At 41.6% G+C, this 22,058-nt stretch overlaps 1 protein-coding gene across 2 annotated transcripts in view; it reads left to right on the top strand.

Moving 5' to 3' along the window:
- The window catches only part of LOC137075054 (gastrula zinc finger protein XlCGF57.1-like), a 421,471-nt gene that overhangs the window by 330,436 nt on the left and 68,977 nt on the right, over positions 1-22,058 (top strand). The window lies entirely within an intron of this gene.

Here is a 22,058-nt window from a genome sequence, read left to right as displayed (position 1 = left end):
TTTCCATCTTCAACTACCCTGTCACTAAAATCACATTTATATCATGTAAATTTGTAGCTACATGTCAGCTACAATGACACTGTAAACTATGCAGTGGGTCAGTTACTTTTTTCAAGTTCACCAAACATGGCTTTCTTGCTTAGCCAGAAAATTTTGCTAAGCTAATACATTTTCATCTTTGAGCTAATCAAGTTATTGTTGTCACGATAGTGGAATTACTAATTTCTATATAATACTTATAAAAAATAAAGTCACCTAAATTTATCTGGAAAAACAGCATAATTCGTTGAATAGCGAATACTTTACATCCTTGTGTTTTGAACAAATGCTTAACACTGACCTGAGTCACTCTGTGAGGAGCATATCTCAGTGTATCAGCTATACAATTTTCTATTGTTTTTTGCAGAGTTGTCGGGTGGATCTTGTGGCAGGCCTCTAAATATAAAGAAAGGAAAAGAGGGAAAAACAAGAATGAGAAAAGTATAAGTACTTTAATGTAGCTGAATCAGTAATTGACAAAGTAGTTGTAGCCTTGTAGTTTCAAGATCAACCCTTTTATTTATTAACATCCTGTAGTAAGCACCCAATTTAAGCTGAAATTTCAACAAACCCTTTACAGTAATTTTTTGGATTTATTAGGTTTGATGGCAGATTTTGTCGCAAAACCCACAAGTAGCTTGTGAAGAAATAGACTACTGTATGACATAATCATTAAAGCAGAATATCTCAATGGAGAATACTATACTCCTATTTACTGTACATGTTTGCCAGTGTTTTATGATAATCAGTGCTTCTTTTACAGTGTAGTGTATGTGCACATGGTTGCCAGATTGCAAAGATTAAATAAAACAGAGCAAGAAATGTATAATTGGGTGGATTTAAAGTCTTCACATCTAGCAACAGCGAGAACGAACGCTTGTGGAGTGGAGGATTATGAAAAAAACGTCTCCTCTTTTCTCTTTTGAAACTTACGGATTATGATGGGATATATAGCCAAATCCTGAAAATTTCTTTTCCCCTTTCGACCCTTCAAACTGTAATTTGCCCAAAGGCCATTTGTTCCAATTTCTCTCATCATTCATCTCACAGAGTCACCAGGAGTTTTACCTCCCTGCAGTGACAGATAATCAACCTGTAAAGAGAAACAATGCAGAAAAACAATTTTCTGATAGGACAAGGCATATCTCCAAGTGAATTCCTTTCCTCTCAGTGTTCCTTTCATTAGGTTAAAAAAGTTGTCAAATTCATCTGTAGTTTTTTTAAACACCTTGTCCAAACAAATAGAATGAGCTTGTTAACTGATCATGACTGAGTGTCGATTGCCCTTTCCAATGAACACAAAAACACACAATCTCAGACTGTTCAGATCAAAACTGACCTGTACAGCTGCCTGAATCAAAATAACGCCCTGCCAGAGGAGAACTGCCACCCAATGCAATGTCCTATTTTCACATACCACTTTCTTTCTGTGAGCGAGGTCCTTTAGCTTGTCAGAAGCTTCTTCAAGTTGAGCTGGAGTCTGTAGTGACCTGGTCAGCTCTTCAATTTCAGGGTCATCAGAACTCATGGTTTTGGTTAAAATGGACTGAATGGTCTGTAGAGAGAGTTCGATCTCAGTCTCATAAAGATGGCCCTCACATATGCTGGTGTGCTAGAATCATCTGAAATATAAAAATACATCTGAGAAATGGTCCTTTTTGACCACAAGAACTTAGGTACAGCTGAGCCCAGTGGTTACCTTCACCATAAGAGTAAAAATTAAAAACATGATTAACATAACATTCCATTTGGCTGCCATCTCACATTTACTCATGAGAAATTACATAGGTAGTGTAATTGTACCTACTTCATCATTGTTGATTGTTCATTAAGTAGTAATGGAAACAAAAATCTGTCCCAGAATTTACTAAGCTCTGACAAGTCCCAGATTACTGATAGTACCAGTGCCTTTGGTAGCTGACAATGGCAAGTAGTTTGTGTAATTCTTTGAGTACTTGCATGGCAATGATCAAGAATCCAACTTACTCTGAGTGTTTGGAGTTGTATTCGGAGTGCTTGTGATAGAGGGACCTAAATTTGTGCAAAATAACAAGTTTAAATGATGTACAATTACATGATGTCACGATAACAAAGTTGTCTAGTGATGACAGGCATACCTTGGTCATTGCTCTGTAACATAGTCCTTGTTGGGGTCACATCCAAATTTGTGTGAAAAGCTGGCAAAAATAGAAAAAAAGAAAAGCTGGTTACATCTGTGTTTCTGCAGGTTTCATCGTGTCTAATTTAAGACTTTTTAAGACCATTATAAATAAATCTTAGGAGACCATTTATAAACTTTATGGCCACAATGAAAAATTAGCAAATGTGTTTTTCCTTGATAAAGGGATACAATGATACATTTATAGGCAAAATTATTTAATTTATTAAAATCAGACACATATGGCATATCAGCTCAGCTGTAATTCGGCCATAAGTAATCACAGCTTGCTGATATACAGCCATATCGCACGGCTACATGTGTGATATTGTGTTCATACAACAGTTTGACGGCATAAGTTAGTTAATAAATAAGAAACAATGACGGAGTGTCTTTCCTATTGTGTGCAGAACTCTTCCTTCCACTATGGATTCAAATCTCAAGTTGACAGTTGGGAACATTTCAATAGACTTACAGTATATCAGTCAATATGACGAATTCTATATTTTCTGTCTTGCATTCAGTATGAGAGCCTTTTCTAAACAAAAAAAAAAAACACACCATGAGGTCCTTTCCAGGCTTCTAAACCATAATCAATATGATTCATCATACTCTCGTGTGTATGTTTTGTTTTTATAACATAATCCTTGCTTTTAGAAAGCATAAAATCTGCTGTAGGTTTTACAAATGTTTAAAGTAGGCTTGCTGAGATTGTTGGTGTTCAGCCACAACACTGGTTACATCACATGTCCACAACTGCACTGCCCCCACCGTTGTTTTGATTTCTTATAGTACTTAAAAATCATTCAGTTCAGTTAGAGAGAATACAGAACAATTAAAAAAGCAGATTTGGTTTCAAAGCGAAATGTAAAAGAGCCTACTTAAACGTTTGTCATTACACTGTTTTGTAGTGTTTTTCTTTAAGAATAATAATGAACCCGCCATTTTACACCCCTCCAGTGATATCTGTGTTTGTGAGAAAATTCCTAAATGTACAGCCAGACAGGGGTAAAAACGAAATGGATTAATGTTAAAATGGAAATTTACTTGGGCTGTCCTCGTTGTGTCTGGCTGAAAAGAAATCCATTGATGGGGTGACTAAAAACACAAGGTAGCAAGTTAGAAAGTCAAAGCAGTTCACTGAAAGTATATATAAAAAATTTCTGAGGAAAACAAGGCAAAAAGATTATTCACAGACATCAAACACTTTGTGGTTACTCAGTACCATTTACTTACAGGAAGGCATTTTTGGCATCTGTGGAGTCTGATTCATCGTGGCAGTGTCAGTTATTGTCTTCACTCTCTTGGCAAAGGGCTCATCTATATCTGTATCTAATGGATATATATTTTTTATATTATATATATATATATATATATATATATATATATATATATATATATATATATATATATATATATATATATATATATATATATATATATATATATATATATACACAAATACAGTACAGGCCAAAAGTTTGGACACATTACTATCTGTAATGTTTTTGAAGGAAGTTTCTTCTGCTCATCAAGCCTGCATTTATTTGATCAAAAATACAGAAAAAAAAATGTAATTGTGATATATTATTACAATTTAAAATAATTGGTTTTCAATTTATTATACTTGCTCTATGATAATTTATTTCTGTGATCAAAGCTGATTTTTCTGTTTCATTCCTCCAGTCTTCAGTGTCACATGATCCTTCAGAAATCATTCTAATATGATGATTCATTTTCAAAGTTGGAAACAGTTCTGCTGGTTAATATTTTTTCATAACCTGTGATACTTTTTTATAATACCTTGATGAATAAAAAGAAAGAAAAAAAAGAAGCAAATGTTTTAAAAATAGATTTTTTAAATAAATCAATACTTTTATTCAGCAAGGATGTGTTAAATTGATAAGAATTGATAGTAAAGGAGATTTATATTATTTGAAAATGTTTTTATTTTGAATAAATGCAGTTCTTTTGAACCTTTTATTCATCAAATATATTAGGCAGCAGAACTGTTTCAAACACTCATAATAAATCAGAATATTAGAATGATTTCTGAAGGATAATCTGATAGACTGGATGTCACGTGACACTAAAGACTGGAGTAATGATCCTGAAAATTCAGCTTTGCATCACAGAAATAAATGAGAATTTAAAGTATAATAAATTGAAAACCATATATTTTAAATTGTAATAATATATCACAATATTACATTTTTTTCTGTATTTTTGATCAAATAAATGCAGGCTTGATGAGCAAAACAAACTTCTTTCAAAAACATTACAAATAGTAATGTGACCAAACTTTTGGCCTGTACTGTACATACTATATATATATATATATATATATATATATATATATATATATATATATATATATATATATATATATATATATATATATATATATATATATATATATATATATATACATACACCATAACATTAGATATTCTTTTGAAAAATGGAAACAAATACAAAGAGCCAACAAGCAGTCTTTTACCTGAGTCGAGGTAGCGAGCAGGAGTGACAATCTTTCTTCCTGTTTCTACTTCTTGGTCACTGTCCAAATTTGAGGTCATTGTTGCTTGATTGACCTTGTCTCTGGCCTTATTGTAGGTGTCTACAAAATATCGGTAGAGATCAGAGCAGAGATATTCTATACAATATGTGTGTGTGTGTATACAGTATATCTGTATTGAAAAAAATTAAGATACCTCAAGTTCAGAAATCAATGTTAAGTGGTCTCTTTATTCATATTCAAGTCATTTTCATTCTTGGGTGAATTATCCATTTAAAGGATTCACCACAAAAATAATATTTTCTGAAAATTTATCAGAAAATTTTATTACATTTATTAAATTTTATTAAAAAAAAATTTAATATAAATTTTATGAAATTTATTAAAATCCAAGATGTTTACATCACTCTTTCTTCAATTGCAACCAGAATGTTGAAGTCCAAATCAATGCAGTTTCAAAGGGCTTTAAAGTGCTTCAAATGGCTCTCCTCGATCCCAGCAGAGGAATAGTGTCATCTAGCGCAACAATCGGTCATTTAAAAATAATAATAATAATAATAATAATAATAATAATTTATATACTTTTTAACCACAATTGTTGGTCTTATGCTGGACTGTGACGCGCCGGGAATGACGTCATCACGTTCAGGGCTGCAACAACGAATTAATAAAATTCAATTATTAGAAGGGTTGGCAACGAATTTGATTATCGATTCTTTGTGTCATGTGATTTGCTTTTGTAGAAATATCGTAGTATCGTGCATTCTATCAGTTGCAGTTCTGGTGGCTCCGTCTCAACATAGACCAACTGTACAACGCGACACATCAAATGTTAAAGCAGAGGAACAGGACACTGCAGTTCACAAAATGTTCATTATTTTCATGTGCTTTAAAACCCTTCCGGTTAAACATGTCATTCGCATGCTGATGCGCTGTTCTAACATGCGCTTTTCTGAGCGCAAAAACCTGACACGCACAGGCACTAAAAGCCTGTCAAACAGCGCTTGGTTACTGGCTACTTGGTTACTGGACTAGGTTATATATCGCGTCTTATTGCGCTAATACTGTTAAATACACACAAGGTTTACATAAACACAGTTGGTTATGTCTAAAGTGAAAGCAAACAGAGAAAATTGAGAGAAATGCGTGTATATTACACTTCTCGCATATAGGTCTTAAAGAGACAGTAGCCCTAATAGTAAACATGCTGCCTTTCTTGTGCTGAACACAAAAGAAGATATTTTGAAGAATGTGGCTAACCAGACAGTTGTTGGTCCCCATTGACTGCCAAAGGAAAAGAATATACCATAGAAGTCACTGAGGTACATCAACTGTTTGGTTACCCACATTCTTCAAAATAACTTATTTTTAACAGAAGAAAGAAACTTATTTGGGTTTAAAACAACTTCAGAGAGTAAATTATGACAATTAAACATTTTGGGAGATCTATCCATTTAATGTTAATAAAACAACAAAACACAAAGAGGAAATCACTCACTGCTCTTGACTAAGAACTTTAATATTAGCTTACATGTGCATGTTTCTTGTGTTAGTCAATAAAAAAAAAAAAATTTATATATACAGCTTTAACAGCTCAGGGATGTTCAATGAGCAACCTGTTTGTGCGCTTTGTAAAGTTTTTTTGCACTGTGAATTTGTACTATCTGTACTGGTTTTGAATAAAGGGTTGGAAAAGTATGTTTTGTTTTTTTATTTAAATTTTTTTATCTGATTAACCGAAAAATAATCACCAGATTAATCGATTATTAAAATAATCGTTAGTTGCAGCCCTAATCACATTGGAAAGGTCAAGTGTTCATACTGCCCCATTTTTACTAGCATGGAGAAGGAGGATAGATCACATTTTATTGTATGTTGAATGACATTTAAGTCTGTGTCAGATTATTGTTTAAAATGGTCCTTTCATGTGCGTATCCTGGATGTGTAATGAATGTTTAATGTCGTGACCTTTCCGTGATGACGTCATGCCCCACGTGTCGCAGTCCAGCAACAACAATATTGGTTAAAAAGTATATATATATATATATATATATATATATATATATATATATATATATAAAATTTGCTAGATAAGACCATATTCTTCAGTTGGGATCGAGGTGAGTCATTTTAAGCATTTTAAAGCCCTTTGGAAATGCATTGATTTGGATTCTGGTTGCGATTGAAGTCCATTGTGTGGAGAAAAATCTGTCCTTTTTTAGTAGATGTCTGTGGGCTAAGTTCTCAAGATACCTTGTGAAACAATACAATACCTGTGTATGTTAAAACTGAGACTTTACATTTGGCCCAAAGTGTTTTGTCTGGTATCTCTCTCCTTTTGACTTTGGCAGTAACATCCTTCTGTGGCCAGTAGCAAAACACAGTCAAAAAATACAAAATAAATGCGCATCTATGTATAATAAACACTACATCAGAGGTGTGACTAAGCCCACTTTAAGTCAAATACAACATAAAGGATTTATTTAATCTCCAGGATATATTCTTCAGTATTATGTTGCTGCAAAGAGGCTAACTGACCACCTACCAGCATTATTTGCAGAATGTTTAGTCATACTTGCCATTTCCAGGAATGACTGACAACAGCATTTGATAGTTCATCTGTGCCAGTTTAAATATTTCCCTAGCGTAGAATCCCTTTTTTAAAGACAGTACAAGCTTACATCATTATCTATTACATGAACTTATCTATTATTAGGAAATACCTTTTCAGTTGTCTCTAGCCAGTTATTTGGCACAGCATCCACTGTGTTGGATTTCACAAATTTCACAACTGCAAACTGTTTGACTGTGTTCTGGGGGGAAAATTAAAATGTTGTTACATTGTGATCTTTGGCCAAGCAAATTTATATTCATAAACACTTACAAGTTCGTACCACTTGGATGTATGAATCTGGATGTGTTGGATTTCCACACAATGAAAAAATAAAATAAAATAAAAAATTCTGGGGTGTCTTACAAAACAAAAAAATGGCAACTAGCAGTTATATGCCACACAGCTAAATGTGTCCTCTGTGAGCAATATTAATTATAAAGCTATTACTAAATATTTTTGCTACATAATACATGAACAACTATGTTACTGTGTATTAAAGGACTAGTTCACTTCAGAATTAAAATGTCCTGATAATTGACTCATCCCCATGTCATCCAATATGTCAATGTCTTTCTTTCTTCAGTCCAACAGAAATTAAGGATTTTGAGGAAAACATTCCAGGATTGTTCTCTATATAATGGAATTGCAACCAGCAAGTTGGCACTACACCATCCCAACTGAGGAATAGGGTCTCATCTAGTGAAACAATCTGTCATGTTGTAAATATTTTTATTTATTTATTTGATTTATATATTTATTTACTTTTTACCAAAAATGCTTGCTCTGCGATGCGCCACACATTACGATATCATATTGGAAAGGTAATGCGCGACGTGAAATCCGACTGTGGGGTGAAAAACTCCATCTCATCTTCTCCAACTTCAAAATCATCCAACATCGCACTTTACAAAAAAAAAGGTAAAACACTGGGTCGGTACTCACGCCTTCGTCATGTGTGACCTTTCCAACATGATGACGTAATGTGTGGTACATCACAGAGCTAGAGCAAGATGAGCATTTGTGGTTAAAATGTATATACGGTCAGATTTGTTTTTAGAAAATGACCAATCGTTTCGCTGGATGAGACTCTTATTCCTTGGCAGGGATTGTGCAGAGCCTTTGAAGCTGAAACTGAAATTTGGACCTTCAAACATTTTGACCGCGGTGAAACCCATGGAGAAAAATCCTGGAATGTTTTCCTCAAAAACCTTAATTGTTATTTTAACTGGAGAAAGCAAGACATAAACATCTTGGATGATATGCGGGTGAGTAAATTATCAGGACATTTCATTCTAAAAAAGTGATTTAATCCTTTAAGTCTGAGAACTTCTCAGAATGAATGGAGCAAGGTAAGTACAATCCTCAAACCACTGTCTGCCTCAGTCATAAATGCCTGCCTGCCCAAATGCTTCTCAGAAAATGTTTTCATCCGAGTGTGACTATCTCTGGCTGTGTAGACTCCAATCAACCTTGAATCACAGGGCTGCATGAAGAATGGCTCAAGTTGATCATAGACACGACAGAGCAACATCTTCTCCCCATGCTCTGTCTCACCAGACACTTCAACAACTTCACAGCACTCTAGATCACTAAGAGTGAAGACATTGTTGGGTTTCTTTATTCCTATAGTCTTCTTTGGTTCATGAAGTATCTTCCTCGATTTGTCTGCTTCCCCAAGCCGCCTCACAATCTGTGAGAGAGGATTTCGCCCAGAACGGACCAATCTTTTCAGCTGATGCAAGTAATTCTCAAAAGAGAAAGCACTGCACTCATCTAGACTGCCATAACGGTTTGCATCTGATGCCAGGTGTACCAAACTGTGGACATTGTAAACAAGAAACTCATCTCCATACAAATGTCTTCCCTGTGCAATGAAGTACACCAACAACTCCTCTGCATTGTGATTGTACTGTTTTGCTAGTCTTGGGCAAACAAGGATGGATAATGTCACGGTTTATGAATTCATTGTCTCCTTCTTTGTGTCTTGTGAGGTTGTGTGGGAGGCGTGGCCACTGATTATGGGACTCATCACTTTCACCTGCTGCACTCATCAGTCTCACTATATAAACTGCTCTCTCACTGGCACCCATTGTCAGATTGTTACAGGCGTTTCTGGCGTGGCTGGCTTCGGCTTCTGTTTCCCCTGGGGGATTATCTCTGTTCCTGGTCCAGGATTCGGCCTCTGGTTGTCCGCTGCTTCCCTGCTCTGCCGTATCGTCTGCCTGACCGCCTGCACCTGACCTTCGCCGCAGTTCGCCTGCCTGTGCCCTGGAGCCTATCTCTTTATTACTTTTGCCTGTTATCTGAGCTTGGTTTATTGTTGACGCTTGCCGTCCTGTGGAACAATAAACTTGTTTTTTGATTCGCTATTGGATCCTCTCTGTCTCTCATTACAGCCGTGACAGAACAATCTGACCATTATGGATCCAGCGAAGATGAACGAATTACAAGAGTATCTCAACGCGAACAGTCTGCGGATGGATCGCCAGGAGCAACAGGCGACTGCTACCACCCAGGCATTACAGGCGATGGCGGAGCAGGTGTCCGAGCTCTCCAACCAACTTCAACAGCTACGGATTCCCACTGCGCCCCCACCACCGCCGCCGTTTCCCCAGCCACCAGCTAACATCAACCCGCACGAGCCCCGGATTCTGACGCCCGAACGCTACGCTGGTGAGCCCGATCTTTGTAGATCATTCCTAACAAGATGTTCATTGTTCTTTTCTCTGCAATCCACCACGTTCGCTTCAGAGACTTCCAAGGTGGCGTTGGTAATCAACCTGCTCACGGGCCGTGCGGCACGCTGGGGAACGGCGGTTTGGGAGAATCGCCATCCCAGTTGTTCCTCGTTCCTCGCACTCACGGAGGAGATGAAACGGGTCTTTGACCGAGCCGCCGTGGGACGCGAGGCGGCCCGCAAGCTTTCCGATCTGCAACAAGGCAGCAGACCCGTTTCTGATTACATCATCGACTTTCGTACCCTGGCCGCTGAGTGTGGTTGGAACAAGGAAGCGCAGTGGGACCGTTTCCTGCATGGGCTGGCTGACCGTGTACAGCGAGAGGTGTACGCCTTGGATTTACCTACGGATCTCGATGGACTGATGACGTTAGCACTTCGAGTTGACTCACGCCTGGAATCCCGCTCTCATATGCGGAGGACATCTGAGTTTCGTGAGCCCAGTGGCGCCTACACGGTCAACCCCACCAACGATCCCGAGCCCATGCAGGTGGGTAGAGCTCGGCTTTCCCGGGAGGAGAGAGAGCGTCGCAGAGCGGGGGGTCTCTGTCTCTACTGTGGTGCGGCGGGGCATTTCCTCAACCAGTGTCCAGTAAAAGATCGAGCCCGGCAGTAGTAAGGAGGTTACTGTCGGGTGGAGCTGCGTTGGAGAAAGCCTCGTCCGCGACTCTCCTTCCGGGAAGATTGCAGTGGGCAGCCAGTTTTCACATCTGCCAAGCCCTCGTGGATTCGGGAGCAGAGGGTAATTTTATCGATCAGACTCTGGCACAACGACTCAGGATTCCCGTCACCCCCCTTTCCAGTACCATTTCTGTTCACGCCCTCAATGGCCAGACTTTACCCACCATCCCCCACATCACTGAAAACATTACACTCACCATTTCTGGGAACCACACAGAGACTATCACATTCCTCCTCACTGACACTCCTCATGCACCTGTTGTCCTCGGTCATCCCTGGTTACAGAAACACAGTCCCAGGGTTGACTGGGGACATAATACTATCACATCCTGGAGTAATCAGTGTTATGCCTCTTGTCTTGTGTCTGCTCGTTCGTGTATGTCTAGTTCTGTGTTGCAGGAGGAGACGGTGGATTTATCTAACGTGCCTAAGGAGTACCTCGACCTGAAGGAGGTGTTCAGTAAGTCCCGGGCTGCTTCTCTTCCTCCTCATCGTCCCTATGACTGTGCTATAGATCTACTTCCAGGCAAGTCTCCGCCTAAGGGCAAGTTAGATTCACTTTCTACTCCTGAAAGGGAGGCCATGGAGAAATACATTTCTGATTCTCTAGCTTCCAAGTTCATCCGTCCTTCCTCTTCTCCAGCGGGGGCGGGGTTCTTTTTCGTGGGTAAAAAGGATGGTTCTCTGCGACCTTGCATTGACTACCGGGGGCTGAATAACATCACGGTAAAGAATACCTATCCTTTGCCGTTGATGTCTTCAGCTTTCGAGAGGTTACAGGGAGCATCCATATTCACGAAATTGGATTTACGCAATGCCTATCATTTGGTGCGCATCAGGAAGGGGGATGAATGGAAGACTGCATTTAACACCCCCAGGGGGCACTTTGAATATTTGGTCATGCCCTTCGGGCTGTCCGACTCTCCCGCAGTCTTCCAGACACTGGTCAATGACGTGCTGGGAGACATGGTAGATCAGTTTCTTTATGTTTACCTGGATGGCATACTGATTTTTTCTTCTTCTCTCCAGGAACATGTCCAGCACGTCAGACTAGTGTTACAGAGGTTGCTAGAGAATGGGCTTTTTGTCAAGGCGGAGAAATGCGCGTTTCATGCACAGTCTGTACCATTTTTAGGTTACATCATCTTGTCCGAGGGAATGCGGATGGATCCCGATAAGGTTAGGGCTGTGATAGATTGGCCAAGTCCAGATTCCCGTAAGGCCCTACAGAGGTTTCTGGGGTTCGCCAATTTTTATCGGCGTTTTATTCGCAACTTCAGCCAGCTAGCCGGGCCTCTGACTGCCTTGACCTCCACCCGAACGGCGTTCAGGTGGTCGGTTGCAGCCGAGACTGCATTTACCAACCTGAAGAGCCGCTTTGTTTCGGCTCCCATTTTAGTGACCCCTGATCCATCACGCCAGTTTGTGGTGGAGGTTGATGCGTCAGAGGTGGGGGTAGGAGCGGTTCTATCCCAGCGCTCTTCCTCGGATGATAAGATGCACCCTTGCGCGTTTTCTCATCGCTTGTCACCAGCCAAACGCAATTATGACATTGGTAATAGAGAGCTGTTGGCAGTCAAACTGGCATTGGAGGAGTGGCGTCATTGGCTAGAGGGGTCGGGGGTTCCTTTTATCGTTTGGACCGACCATAAGAATCTGGAATACATCAGATCTGCTAAGAGACTCAACTCCAGGCAGGCTCGGTGGTCCCTTTTTTTCGGACGTTTTGACTTTTCTCTTTCGTACCGCCCGGGTTCCAAAAACATCAAACCCGATGCTTTGTCGCGCGTTTTTGACCGCTCCGAACGCCCGTCTACTCCCGAGTGCATTTTACCTGAGAGACTTAGAGTCTCCACACTCGTATGGGAGGTCGAATCGAAGGTCAGGACGGCCTTAGAAGGGGTAACGCCTCCGCACGGTGGACCACCGAACCGATTATTCGTTCCGGAGGGAGTTCGGTCCGACGTTGTTCGATGGGGACACTGCTCCAATGTTGCTTGTCATCCAGGAGTTAATAAAACCAAATTTTTGGTTAAGCAACGATTCTGGTGGCCCGGTATGGCTCGTGACATCCGAGATTTTGTTTTGGCCTGTTCAGTCTGTGCCATGGGGAAGACATCTAACCGCCCTCCCGATGGGCTCCTTCAACCGCTGTCTGTCCCTTCGAGACCCTGGTCCCATATCGCTCTAGATTTTATCACCGTTTTAACCGTCGTGGACCGATTCTCGAAGATGGTACATTTTGTTCCCTTGCCCAAATTACCTTCAGCCAAGGAGACAGCGGTAGCTGTCGTCGATCACGTCTTTCGTTTACATGGCCTTCCGATGGACGTGGTTTCCGACAGGGGACCCCAGTTCGTGTCCAAATTTTGGCGAGAATTTTGTAAATTATTAGGGGCGACGGTTAGTTTGTCTTCGGGGTTTCATCCTCAGAGCAATGGCCAGACAGAGCGGGCCAACCAGGACCTTGAGAGAGGGTTACGATGTTTGGCCTCCAGAAATCCTTCCTCCTGGAGTCAACTCATCTCATGGATTGAGTACGCACATAATTCATTACCAGTGTCAGGTACGGGCCTTTCGCCTTTTGAATGTAGTTTAGGGTACCAGCCACCTATCTTTCCCAGTCTGGAATCCGAGGTCGCGGTCCCCTCCGCGCACGCCTTCGTCCAGAGGTGTCGAGACACTTGGAGTAGAGCCCGTGAGACTCTGCTCCGGGTGGGTAGACGCACCAAGGCCCAAGCCGATCGTCACCGGTCTAAGCCTCCCGTCTACGTCGTGGGTCAAAAAGTGTGGCTTTCTTCTAAGAACATTCCTCTCCGCTCCGTGAGTAATAAGCTAGCTCCTAAATTCATTGGCCCGTTTACTGTCACCAAGATTCTTAGCCCGGTGACAGTCCGCCTCAAACTACCTCCTGCGTACGGGAGAATTCACCCCGTGTTTCATGTTTCCAAATTAAAGCCTGTTTTTCATGCTCCTATTAATCCGCCTACCCCGGTTCCCCCCCGCCGCGACTCGTAGATGGGGAACCAACTTATACGGTCAATCGTATTCTGGACGCTAGACGGAGGGGACGCGGATTCCAGTACTTGGTGGACTGGGAAGGTTACGGTCCGGAGGAGAGAAGTTGGGTTCCTGCTAGGGACATACTGGATCACTCCCTTATCGATGATTACAATCGACAGGTAGGTCCTCCTGGGAGCTCCAGGAGGCGCTCCTAGGGGGAGGGGTACTGTCACGGTTTATGAATTCATTGTCTCCTTCTTTGTGTCTTGTGAGGTTGTGTGGGAGGCGTGGCCACTGATTATGGGACTCATCACTTTCACCTACTGCACTCATCAGTCTCACTATATAAACTGCTCTCTCACTGGCACCCATTGTCAGATTGTTACAGGCGTTCTGGCGTGGCTGGCTTCGGCTTCTGTTTCCCCTGGGGGATTATCTCTGTTCCTGGTCCAGGATTCGGCCTCTGGTTGTCCGCTGCTTCCCTGCTCTGCCGTATCGTCTGCCTGACCGCCTGCACCTGACCTTCGCCGCAGTTCGCCTGCCTGTGCCCTGGAGCCTGTCTCTTTATTACTTTTGCCTGTTATCTGAGCTTGGTTTATTGTTGACGCTTGCCGTCCTGTGGAACAATAAACTTGTTTTTTGATTCGCTATTGGATCCTCTCTGTCTCTCATTACAGCCGTGACAGATAATGCCACACTAAAAACCAGGAAGTGCTCATAGAGCTGTTCTGCAGTTATGCCTTTAAGCACAATTTTTCCTGTATAGAGGGTAAACTGTCTCAACTCTGTGGCCTTCCATCTGTCAACCTCTTCTAAGCCTCTTGGTTTCCTTGCAAACACATTTGGAATGCTTGCTTTAAGCTTCAGAAGCTGTGAACTGACCTGCTTAATATGACCAGATGACAGTCTGATTCCCAGTGGTCCCCTCAGCCACATGAGGATCATTTTGCGCATAACCCCAAGGTAACACTGGTGCATATAATCAGCTGGGAACTGTTCAATCATGTTAATTGGGAGCTGGCAAAATGGTGACAGAACTGAAGACGTGTGGTGCTCCTCCAGAGACTGATCTCGAAATGTTTTGTCAGTTCTCAATGTTGGATGGTTTATTTCAGGATAGATCACCCGATTGCCATCCCACACTCCTTTTTGTGTACATTTGTCACACCCATAATAGCCTGAACACAGCTTTATGGACTTCACAAGAGCCTTGGCTGGGGCATCACATGTAACACAACGCAGCTTCATCCTAATCAAACCACTGTCTGTCTCTAGTCCATTTTCTATAATGCTGCGAAGGTCACCAACAACATCATCAAGAAAGTCAAGATTTTTGGGCTTTGACAAACCAAAACAAAGCAAACGGAAATACTGAGGGAGGAGATAAATTCAATTGGCACAACACTGGCCACAGAGTCTTCTTGCTACTTTTGAAAAGTGGCAAGCCATCAATATTGAGCGAAAAGTCAATGAAATCTAATTCAGAAATATCCTGTAAAGGATACATTTTCAAATGACTCAGGAGCTGGTCTTTGCAGCCAAGGTATATATACTGCATTCCTGATTTGATCTCGAACTCAACACTTTCACTGGTGCCAAGCAGTGTTTTTGCGGTCCTTGGCAGGTCTTGGTGTCCATTTTCAAATTAAAAGTTTTAGCAAAGAATCCACTGCATTGTGTTTTACATGAAATTCATTTGTCCACTGTGCAATGCATTGTCTAAGTGGTAGGTTAGTTTCCCTATAGCTGCTCTGGGACAGGATATCATCCAGATCTCTCTCATCTGCACTTTTCAGTTTGACAGAACTCTCTTCTTCTGTAAGTTCTTGGGAAAGCGTTGAAGGACAATGAGGAGAGTCATTTTTTGGCAAAAACTCTGATGCAGCTGTTTGAGCACTTGCACATTTTTCTTCTAATCTTCTTGCCCTTTTCCAAAGAGATGAGTACTTTCTATCTGACATTGCAACTCAATATACATGAAAGCTAAAGAGGAACAGAAAAAAAATTTGATTAAAAAAAACATACCGAGCACAATGTTGCATCCATGATGCTTTCACTGTAAATAAAGAAGAACACAGAGAAATGGCAGCATGAGTAAACATTTGTGAAGTGAATCATATTCAGTTGATAATAATAATAATAATAATAATAATAATAATAATAATAATAATAGGCAGAACTATAACACAACACCCCTGGAAAAGTTTCACAAGAAGACGACTAACATCAACAACATTTTCCCAGCCTGGTCTCATCATTAATATGTAACATTAACTGTATAAAATGTACAACGCTGAAATGTACAAAATTGATGTATTGACAATAATGTAAACATTACTATGTTTTTCCAACAATGTAAAATAATTATATATATATATATATATATATATATATATATATATATATATATATATATATATATATATATATATATATATTAACATTTTATATTCTGTAACCCTGCCCCAAACAGAATTTTTAATTTATGCAAATTTATGCCGGGATTTGGAGATTCTAAAGATTTGGATTACAGCGCATACATACAATTGTTGACCTTTGTGAATTTAAGTTCCGTTTTTGAAAGTACAGCAAACAAAATAAATAATAGGCCTTAGGCAACATCATAATGGACTGGATTTAATATAGAGCTTTTTTAAGAGACCCATGGCCATCCAAAGCGCTTTACATGTTGCCTCATATTCACTCATTCATACACCGACGTCGGGAGCAACTGGGGTTAGGTGTCTTGCTTATGGACATCTCGACACTTGGAGTGCGTCTCAATCAGCTCCCTGGTTCAGTAGTCGGGGCACTGATTAGGACATAAGTCAATGGGCTCTGACCCTGATCAGTGCCCTGACTACTGAACTAGGGAGCTGATTGAAACACACCCTTGGTCAAGTGGAACCAGGGATTGAACCACTAACCTTCCGGTTTGTACACAATCTAATGCTGCGTTCCACTCCACTTTAAGACATGCACTTGCAAACTTCCCTAAGCACTTCCCCTTGGAGGAATCCCTGCCGCCATTTTGAAGTGTGTTCCACTTCGTGAAGTGGACAAGGGAAGTTTGTATGGACAGACCCTTGCTCCCTCGATTTTTACCGAGTGAGCGAGTCTACTTCATATGTACACTTCAGGCAGCTTCATATACCACAATGCAACGCGATTGTGACGTCACCACATATCACGTTTAATTTACCCCACCACAAACAACTATAACTATTTTTAAAAACATTTAAAACAACCCAAACACATTCATATACATATAGAATGCTGCATTAAGCAATTTCGTAAAGGTAAAAAATAAATAATATATAAACTCCATATGTGGATTCCAAGTGATCAAGGGCTTAGGGCGTTCCAGTTCAGTCCATTGCAGAGTTTCCGCCAGTAGTGGGCACTCATGCAACGTAGGCATGACGCACATCCGAGTGAACGAGACGGAGGGAAGTTTGCGAGTGAAGGGCATGATAAAAACGAACTGGAACGCAGCATACATCAGGGGTGTCCAACCCTGGTCCTGGTAGCTACCATCCTGCAGATTTGTGCTCCAACCTGAATCAAACACACCTGAACCAGCCAATCATGGTAATCAGGGTGCTAGATAATTACATACAGGTGTGTCGGAGCAGTGCTGGAACTGATATCTGCAGGATGGTAGCTCTCCAGGAGCAGGGTTGGACACCCCTGATCTACATGAACTACTGAGCCACTGCCACACCAGTAATAATGCGATTAGAGAAATGTTATTCATTTTAAAGTGTAGTCTTGTTTAACATTATGTATCTTAATAGGCCTAATCATCCGAAACGAGCCAGTTTCCCCTATAACCTATGTAGCCTACTTATGCACTAGTTAGCATTAACAAAATGCATGAACACATTCACTAAAACTAATACTTTTAGCCAGGATCTCTCCCTGTCTCTCATCAAAATGAAAACCCTTTCAGTCACCCAGTTCAAGATAAGTTATCTGCTAAAATCATCTTTTCCCAGGCTAACTTTCCTTCCACATCAGGTTAAAAATTACTTAAACAAAACAAGGAAGATGGGCCTAGTAGGTTTACAAATTAGCCTAATGAATACAATACCTATAATAATATAACTGTTACATTACTTTGAGTTATCATTACCTTACCTTTTTACAGCAGGAAGCCAGGTAAATAAAGGTTTTCAAGCTTGTTCTTCGAAGGATGAGTGGAACTAATCCATTAGAAGATTCGAATTGGCTCGAAGGTGTGCGTCCAAACAGCTGTTCCAGTCAGTTTAATCACGGTTCTAGATTAATGCGCTGCCTTCGTCTTTCACATGGGACGCGGAATGCGTGGCCAGCGTTACCCTTCGCGATTTGCGTTGCGCTACGCCAGAGCAAAGTAGGCGAAGTTTTCAAAACTTTTTGGATGCCCCCGTTTCTATTGGCCGCGCTGGTAATCGTCACAGAGCGCAGTGGCAATTAAGTTGAACTATTTTTTTTTATTTTTGAGTTTAACTATTTTTAACTTTGACCGTGGCGTGCGCGCTGTGCTTGCGTCACCGCAGTAACAAAACGTCCTCGTGCGGCGCAAGCAATATGAAATGCATGGGTTTCATAACTTCAATTACAACAACCATGATAATAATTATAAAGATACAAGTATTTAACATTAATAAAATAAATTGATATCATTATAAATAATAATAGAGGCTATTGTTCATGAAGTATATTGTAGTTGTCTAAACTTTATTTTACTTTATTTTTTTTAACATTTAAAGCATACTGAGTGCGTGCATAGTTTTAAGGCAAGTCGAATATATATTTTAGAATTCCACAATGGCATACTATTGAGACTCTATAATCATTTAGGTGGTGTAATTGTTAGGTGGTGTAACTAAAGAAACCACCTTATATTTAAATGTTGCATAGGCTACACTAAAGAAAACATTGATAAGTCAGGGAAACATGTTTTTCCAATACTTGAACTCATCAAAATATTTCAAACAATTTCAACTTGTTATATGACATTCAACTAATTGTTAAAGTCAGTTTAGTATAGGCCTAATTTAAGTCAAAATGACATGTGCAGCCATATAATTTGATTACTTATACATTTTTAAGGCAGCAGCTGAACTTAAGGTTTTAAGTGTAAGTAGGTGGACTTTTTTTGTCCGTGTTTTTTTTTTTTTTTTTTTTTTACAGGCAAATGGGCCAAAAAAAAAGATTTAACTGACACTGAAAAGTAAAAAAAAAAAGCAAATTAAACAGTTATCAGACAATTAAATGCCTTAATATTGCAGGGTCACAAAAACGTACTGAGAAGGACAGATGCACATACTGCAAAAGAAAGAATTAAGGAAAATAATTAAGTTTTAAGAATTAACACCTTTTAGACTGTAGTGCCACCTGAATCCAGAACAGCAACCTGTAAATCACCAAAACTAGCCTAAAGCTATCAAAGACTTTGCTAAGGTAAGGAAGGTTGAAGCATGACCAACAATTAATAAAAATTACAAGCTGTCACAAGTTTAATGAAATATGAATATTGATTCTTTAAAGGTTTGGAGTGAATCTTGGCCAGTTCTAGTTCAAGTCAGACAACAGAAGGGTGGCGAGGGAGTCATGGTTAGCTGACCAGGTCCATCAATGAGCTAAATGAACCTTTCGGGAAGATGAACTCCCAAAACTACTGCTAGGTTCTAAGATATCTTAAAACTGTTTTACCGGAGTTCCCTGAAGAGTCAACCTGCCTCGAAATGTTGCAATTAAAATGTTGTAATTTTGTGAACTCGTCACATTAGAAGAACATTTATAAAGAACATTCAACATCTCATCTCTCAATGATATCCTCAAAACAGTTTCCTAATGTGGATGAGAGAATGTTCTTCCTTTGTTTGTTATGAAACATTAGGACAATGATATATTGAGATCATTATAAAAAACTTCAATTTAAGAACATTCCCAAAATATACTCAAAAGGTTGCAAGCAAAATGTTGTAATTTTGTGAACTCGTCACATTAGAAGAACATTTATGAAGAACATTCAACATCTCATCTCTCTATGATATCCTCAAAACAATTTCCTAATGTGGATGAGAGAATGTTCTTCCTTTGTTTGTTATGAAACATTAGGACAATGATATATTGAGATCATTATAAAAACTTCAATTTAAGAACATTCCCAAAATATACTCGAAAGGTTGCAAGCAAAATGTTGTAATTTTGTGAACTCATCACATTAGAAGAACATTTATGAAGAACGGATGCGGGAAGATACCGGCTCTACACGTAAGCTATAGAATCTAGCAAACGTGTTAGGTGTCGCCCAGCCCGCAGCTCTACATATGTCTGTCAGCGAGGCGCCTTGAGCCAGCGCCCAGGAAGAAGCAACGCTCCGAGTGGAGTGAGCTCTTACACCGAACGGGCAAGGCACGTCTTGGGACTGGTAGGCCAAGACTATAGCATCCACTATCCAGTGGGCTAACCTCTGCTTGAAGACAGCCTTTCCCTTCTGCTGGCCTCCGTAACAGACGAAGAGTTGCTCTGAGGTCCGAAGGCTTTGGGTCCGGTCAACGTAAGCGCGAAGGGCGCGGACCGGACACAACAAAGCCAGGGCTGGGTCTGCCTCCTCCGAAGGCAGCGCTTGCAGGTTCACCACCTGATCCCGGAAGGGAGTGGTAGGAACCTTGGGCACATATCCGGGCCAGGGTCTCAGGACAACGTGAGAGTTACCTGGCCCGAACTCTAGGCACGATTCGTTGACCGAAAGTGCATGCAGGTCCCCTACCCTCTTGATCGAGGCCAATGCCGTCAGGAGCACTGTCTTCATTGACAAGATCTTAAGCTCACAAATGCCAAAGGCTCGAAGGGAGGGCTCTGAAGTGCTCTGAGCACTAGAGCTAAGTCCCAAGAGGGTATCGAGGATGGACGAGGAGGATTTAGTCTCCTCGCACCTCTGAGGAACCTGACGATTAGGTCGTGCTTCCCCACGGACTTACCTTCTACTACATCATGGTACGCTGCTATTGCCGCAGCATTTACCTTGAGGGTGGAGGGAGACAGCCTTCTCTCCAACCCATCTTGCAGGAAGGAAAGCACGACACTGATCGAACACCTTCGGGGGTCTTCCCGGCGGGAAGCGCACCACTCAACGAACAGGTTCCACTTCAGAGCATAGAGGCGCCTCGTAGAGGGGGCTCTAGCTGAAGCGATGGTATCTACGACTGCTTGTGGTAGTCCATCTAGAACCTCCGCGTCCCGTCCAGGGACCAGACATGAAGATTCCAGAGGTCTGGACGCGGGTGCCATAGCGTGCCCCGTCCCTGAGAAAGAAGGTCCTTCCTCAGGGGAATCGGCCAAGGAGGGGCTGTTGCGAGGAGTGTGAGTTCTGGGAACCAGGTCCGGTTGGGCCAATACGGCGCAACTAACAAGACCTGCTCCTCGTCCTCCCTGACCTTGCACAGAGTCTGTGCAAGAAGGCTCACTGGGGGAAACGCATACTTGCGTAGGTCCCGGGGCCAGCTGTGCGCCAGTGCATCTGTGCCGAGGGTACCCCCGGTCAGGGAATAGTACCACTGGCAATGGGTCGAGTCCGGAGAGGCAAACAGGTCGACCTGTGCGGCTCCGAACTGGTCCCATATCAGCTGGACCGCCTGGGGGTGGAGTCGCCACTCTCCCGGAGGTGTCGGCTGACGAGAGAGCTCGTCGGCTGTCTGGTTCAGCACACCAGGGGCATGAATGGCCCGAACCGACCTCAGCTGCTTCTGACTCCACAGGAGGAGGTGGCGGGCGAGTTGGAGCAGACGACGGGAGCATAGACCAACCTGACGGTTGATGTACGCTACGGCCGTGGTGCTGTCCGTACGGACCAGTACATGCTTGCCACGCAGCGGCCCCTTGAGGCGGCGGAGTGCCAAATGTACTGCCAGTAACTCGAGGCAATTGATATGCCAATGCAATTGCGGCCCCGTCCACAAACCAGCAACTGCATGCCCGTTGTACTTGGCCCCCCAGCCTGTGGTGGAGGCATCCGTGAATAGCACTGCATGCCTGGACACTTGTTCTAGGGGCACCCCGGCCCGGAGAAACAAAGTGTTGGACCACGGGCTGAAGGTTTGGCGGCAGTAAGGAGTCACTGGGACCCGGTACTGACCGCTCTGCCACGCCCACCTCGGGACTCGGCCATTGAGCCAGCGTTGAAGCGGTCTCATATGAAGCAATCCGAGCGGCGTGACCGCGGCTGCAGATGCCATATGCCCCAGGAGCCTCTGAAAGAATTTCAGTGGGACCGCTGTCCTGCTCTTGAACATATTCAAGCAGTTCAACACCGACT

The sequence above is a fragment of the Pseudorasbora parva genome, chromosome 5, assembly GCF_024679245.1.
Source record: "Pseudorasbora parva isolate DD20220531a chromosome 5, ASM2467924v1, whole genome shotgun sequence".
Classification (NCBI taxonomy): domain Eukaryota; kingdom Metazoa; phylum Chordata; class Actinopteri; order Cypriniformes; family Gobionidae; genus Pseudorasbora; species Pseudorasbora parva.
Note: the sequence above shows the minus strand (reverse complement) of the source record. Positions and strands in the feature narration are given on the sequence as shown.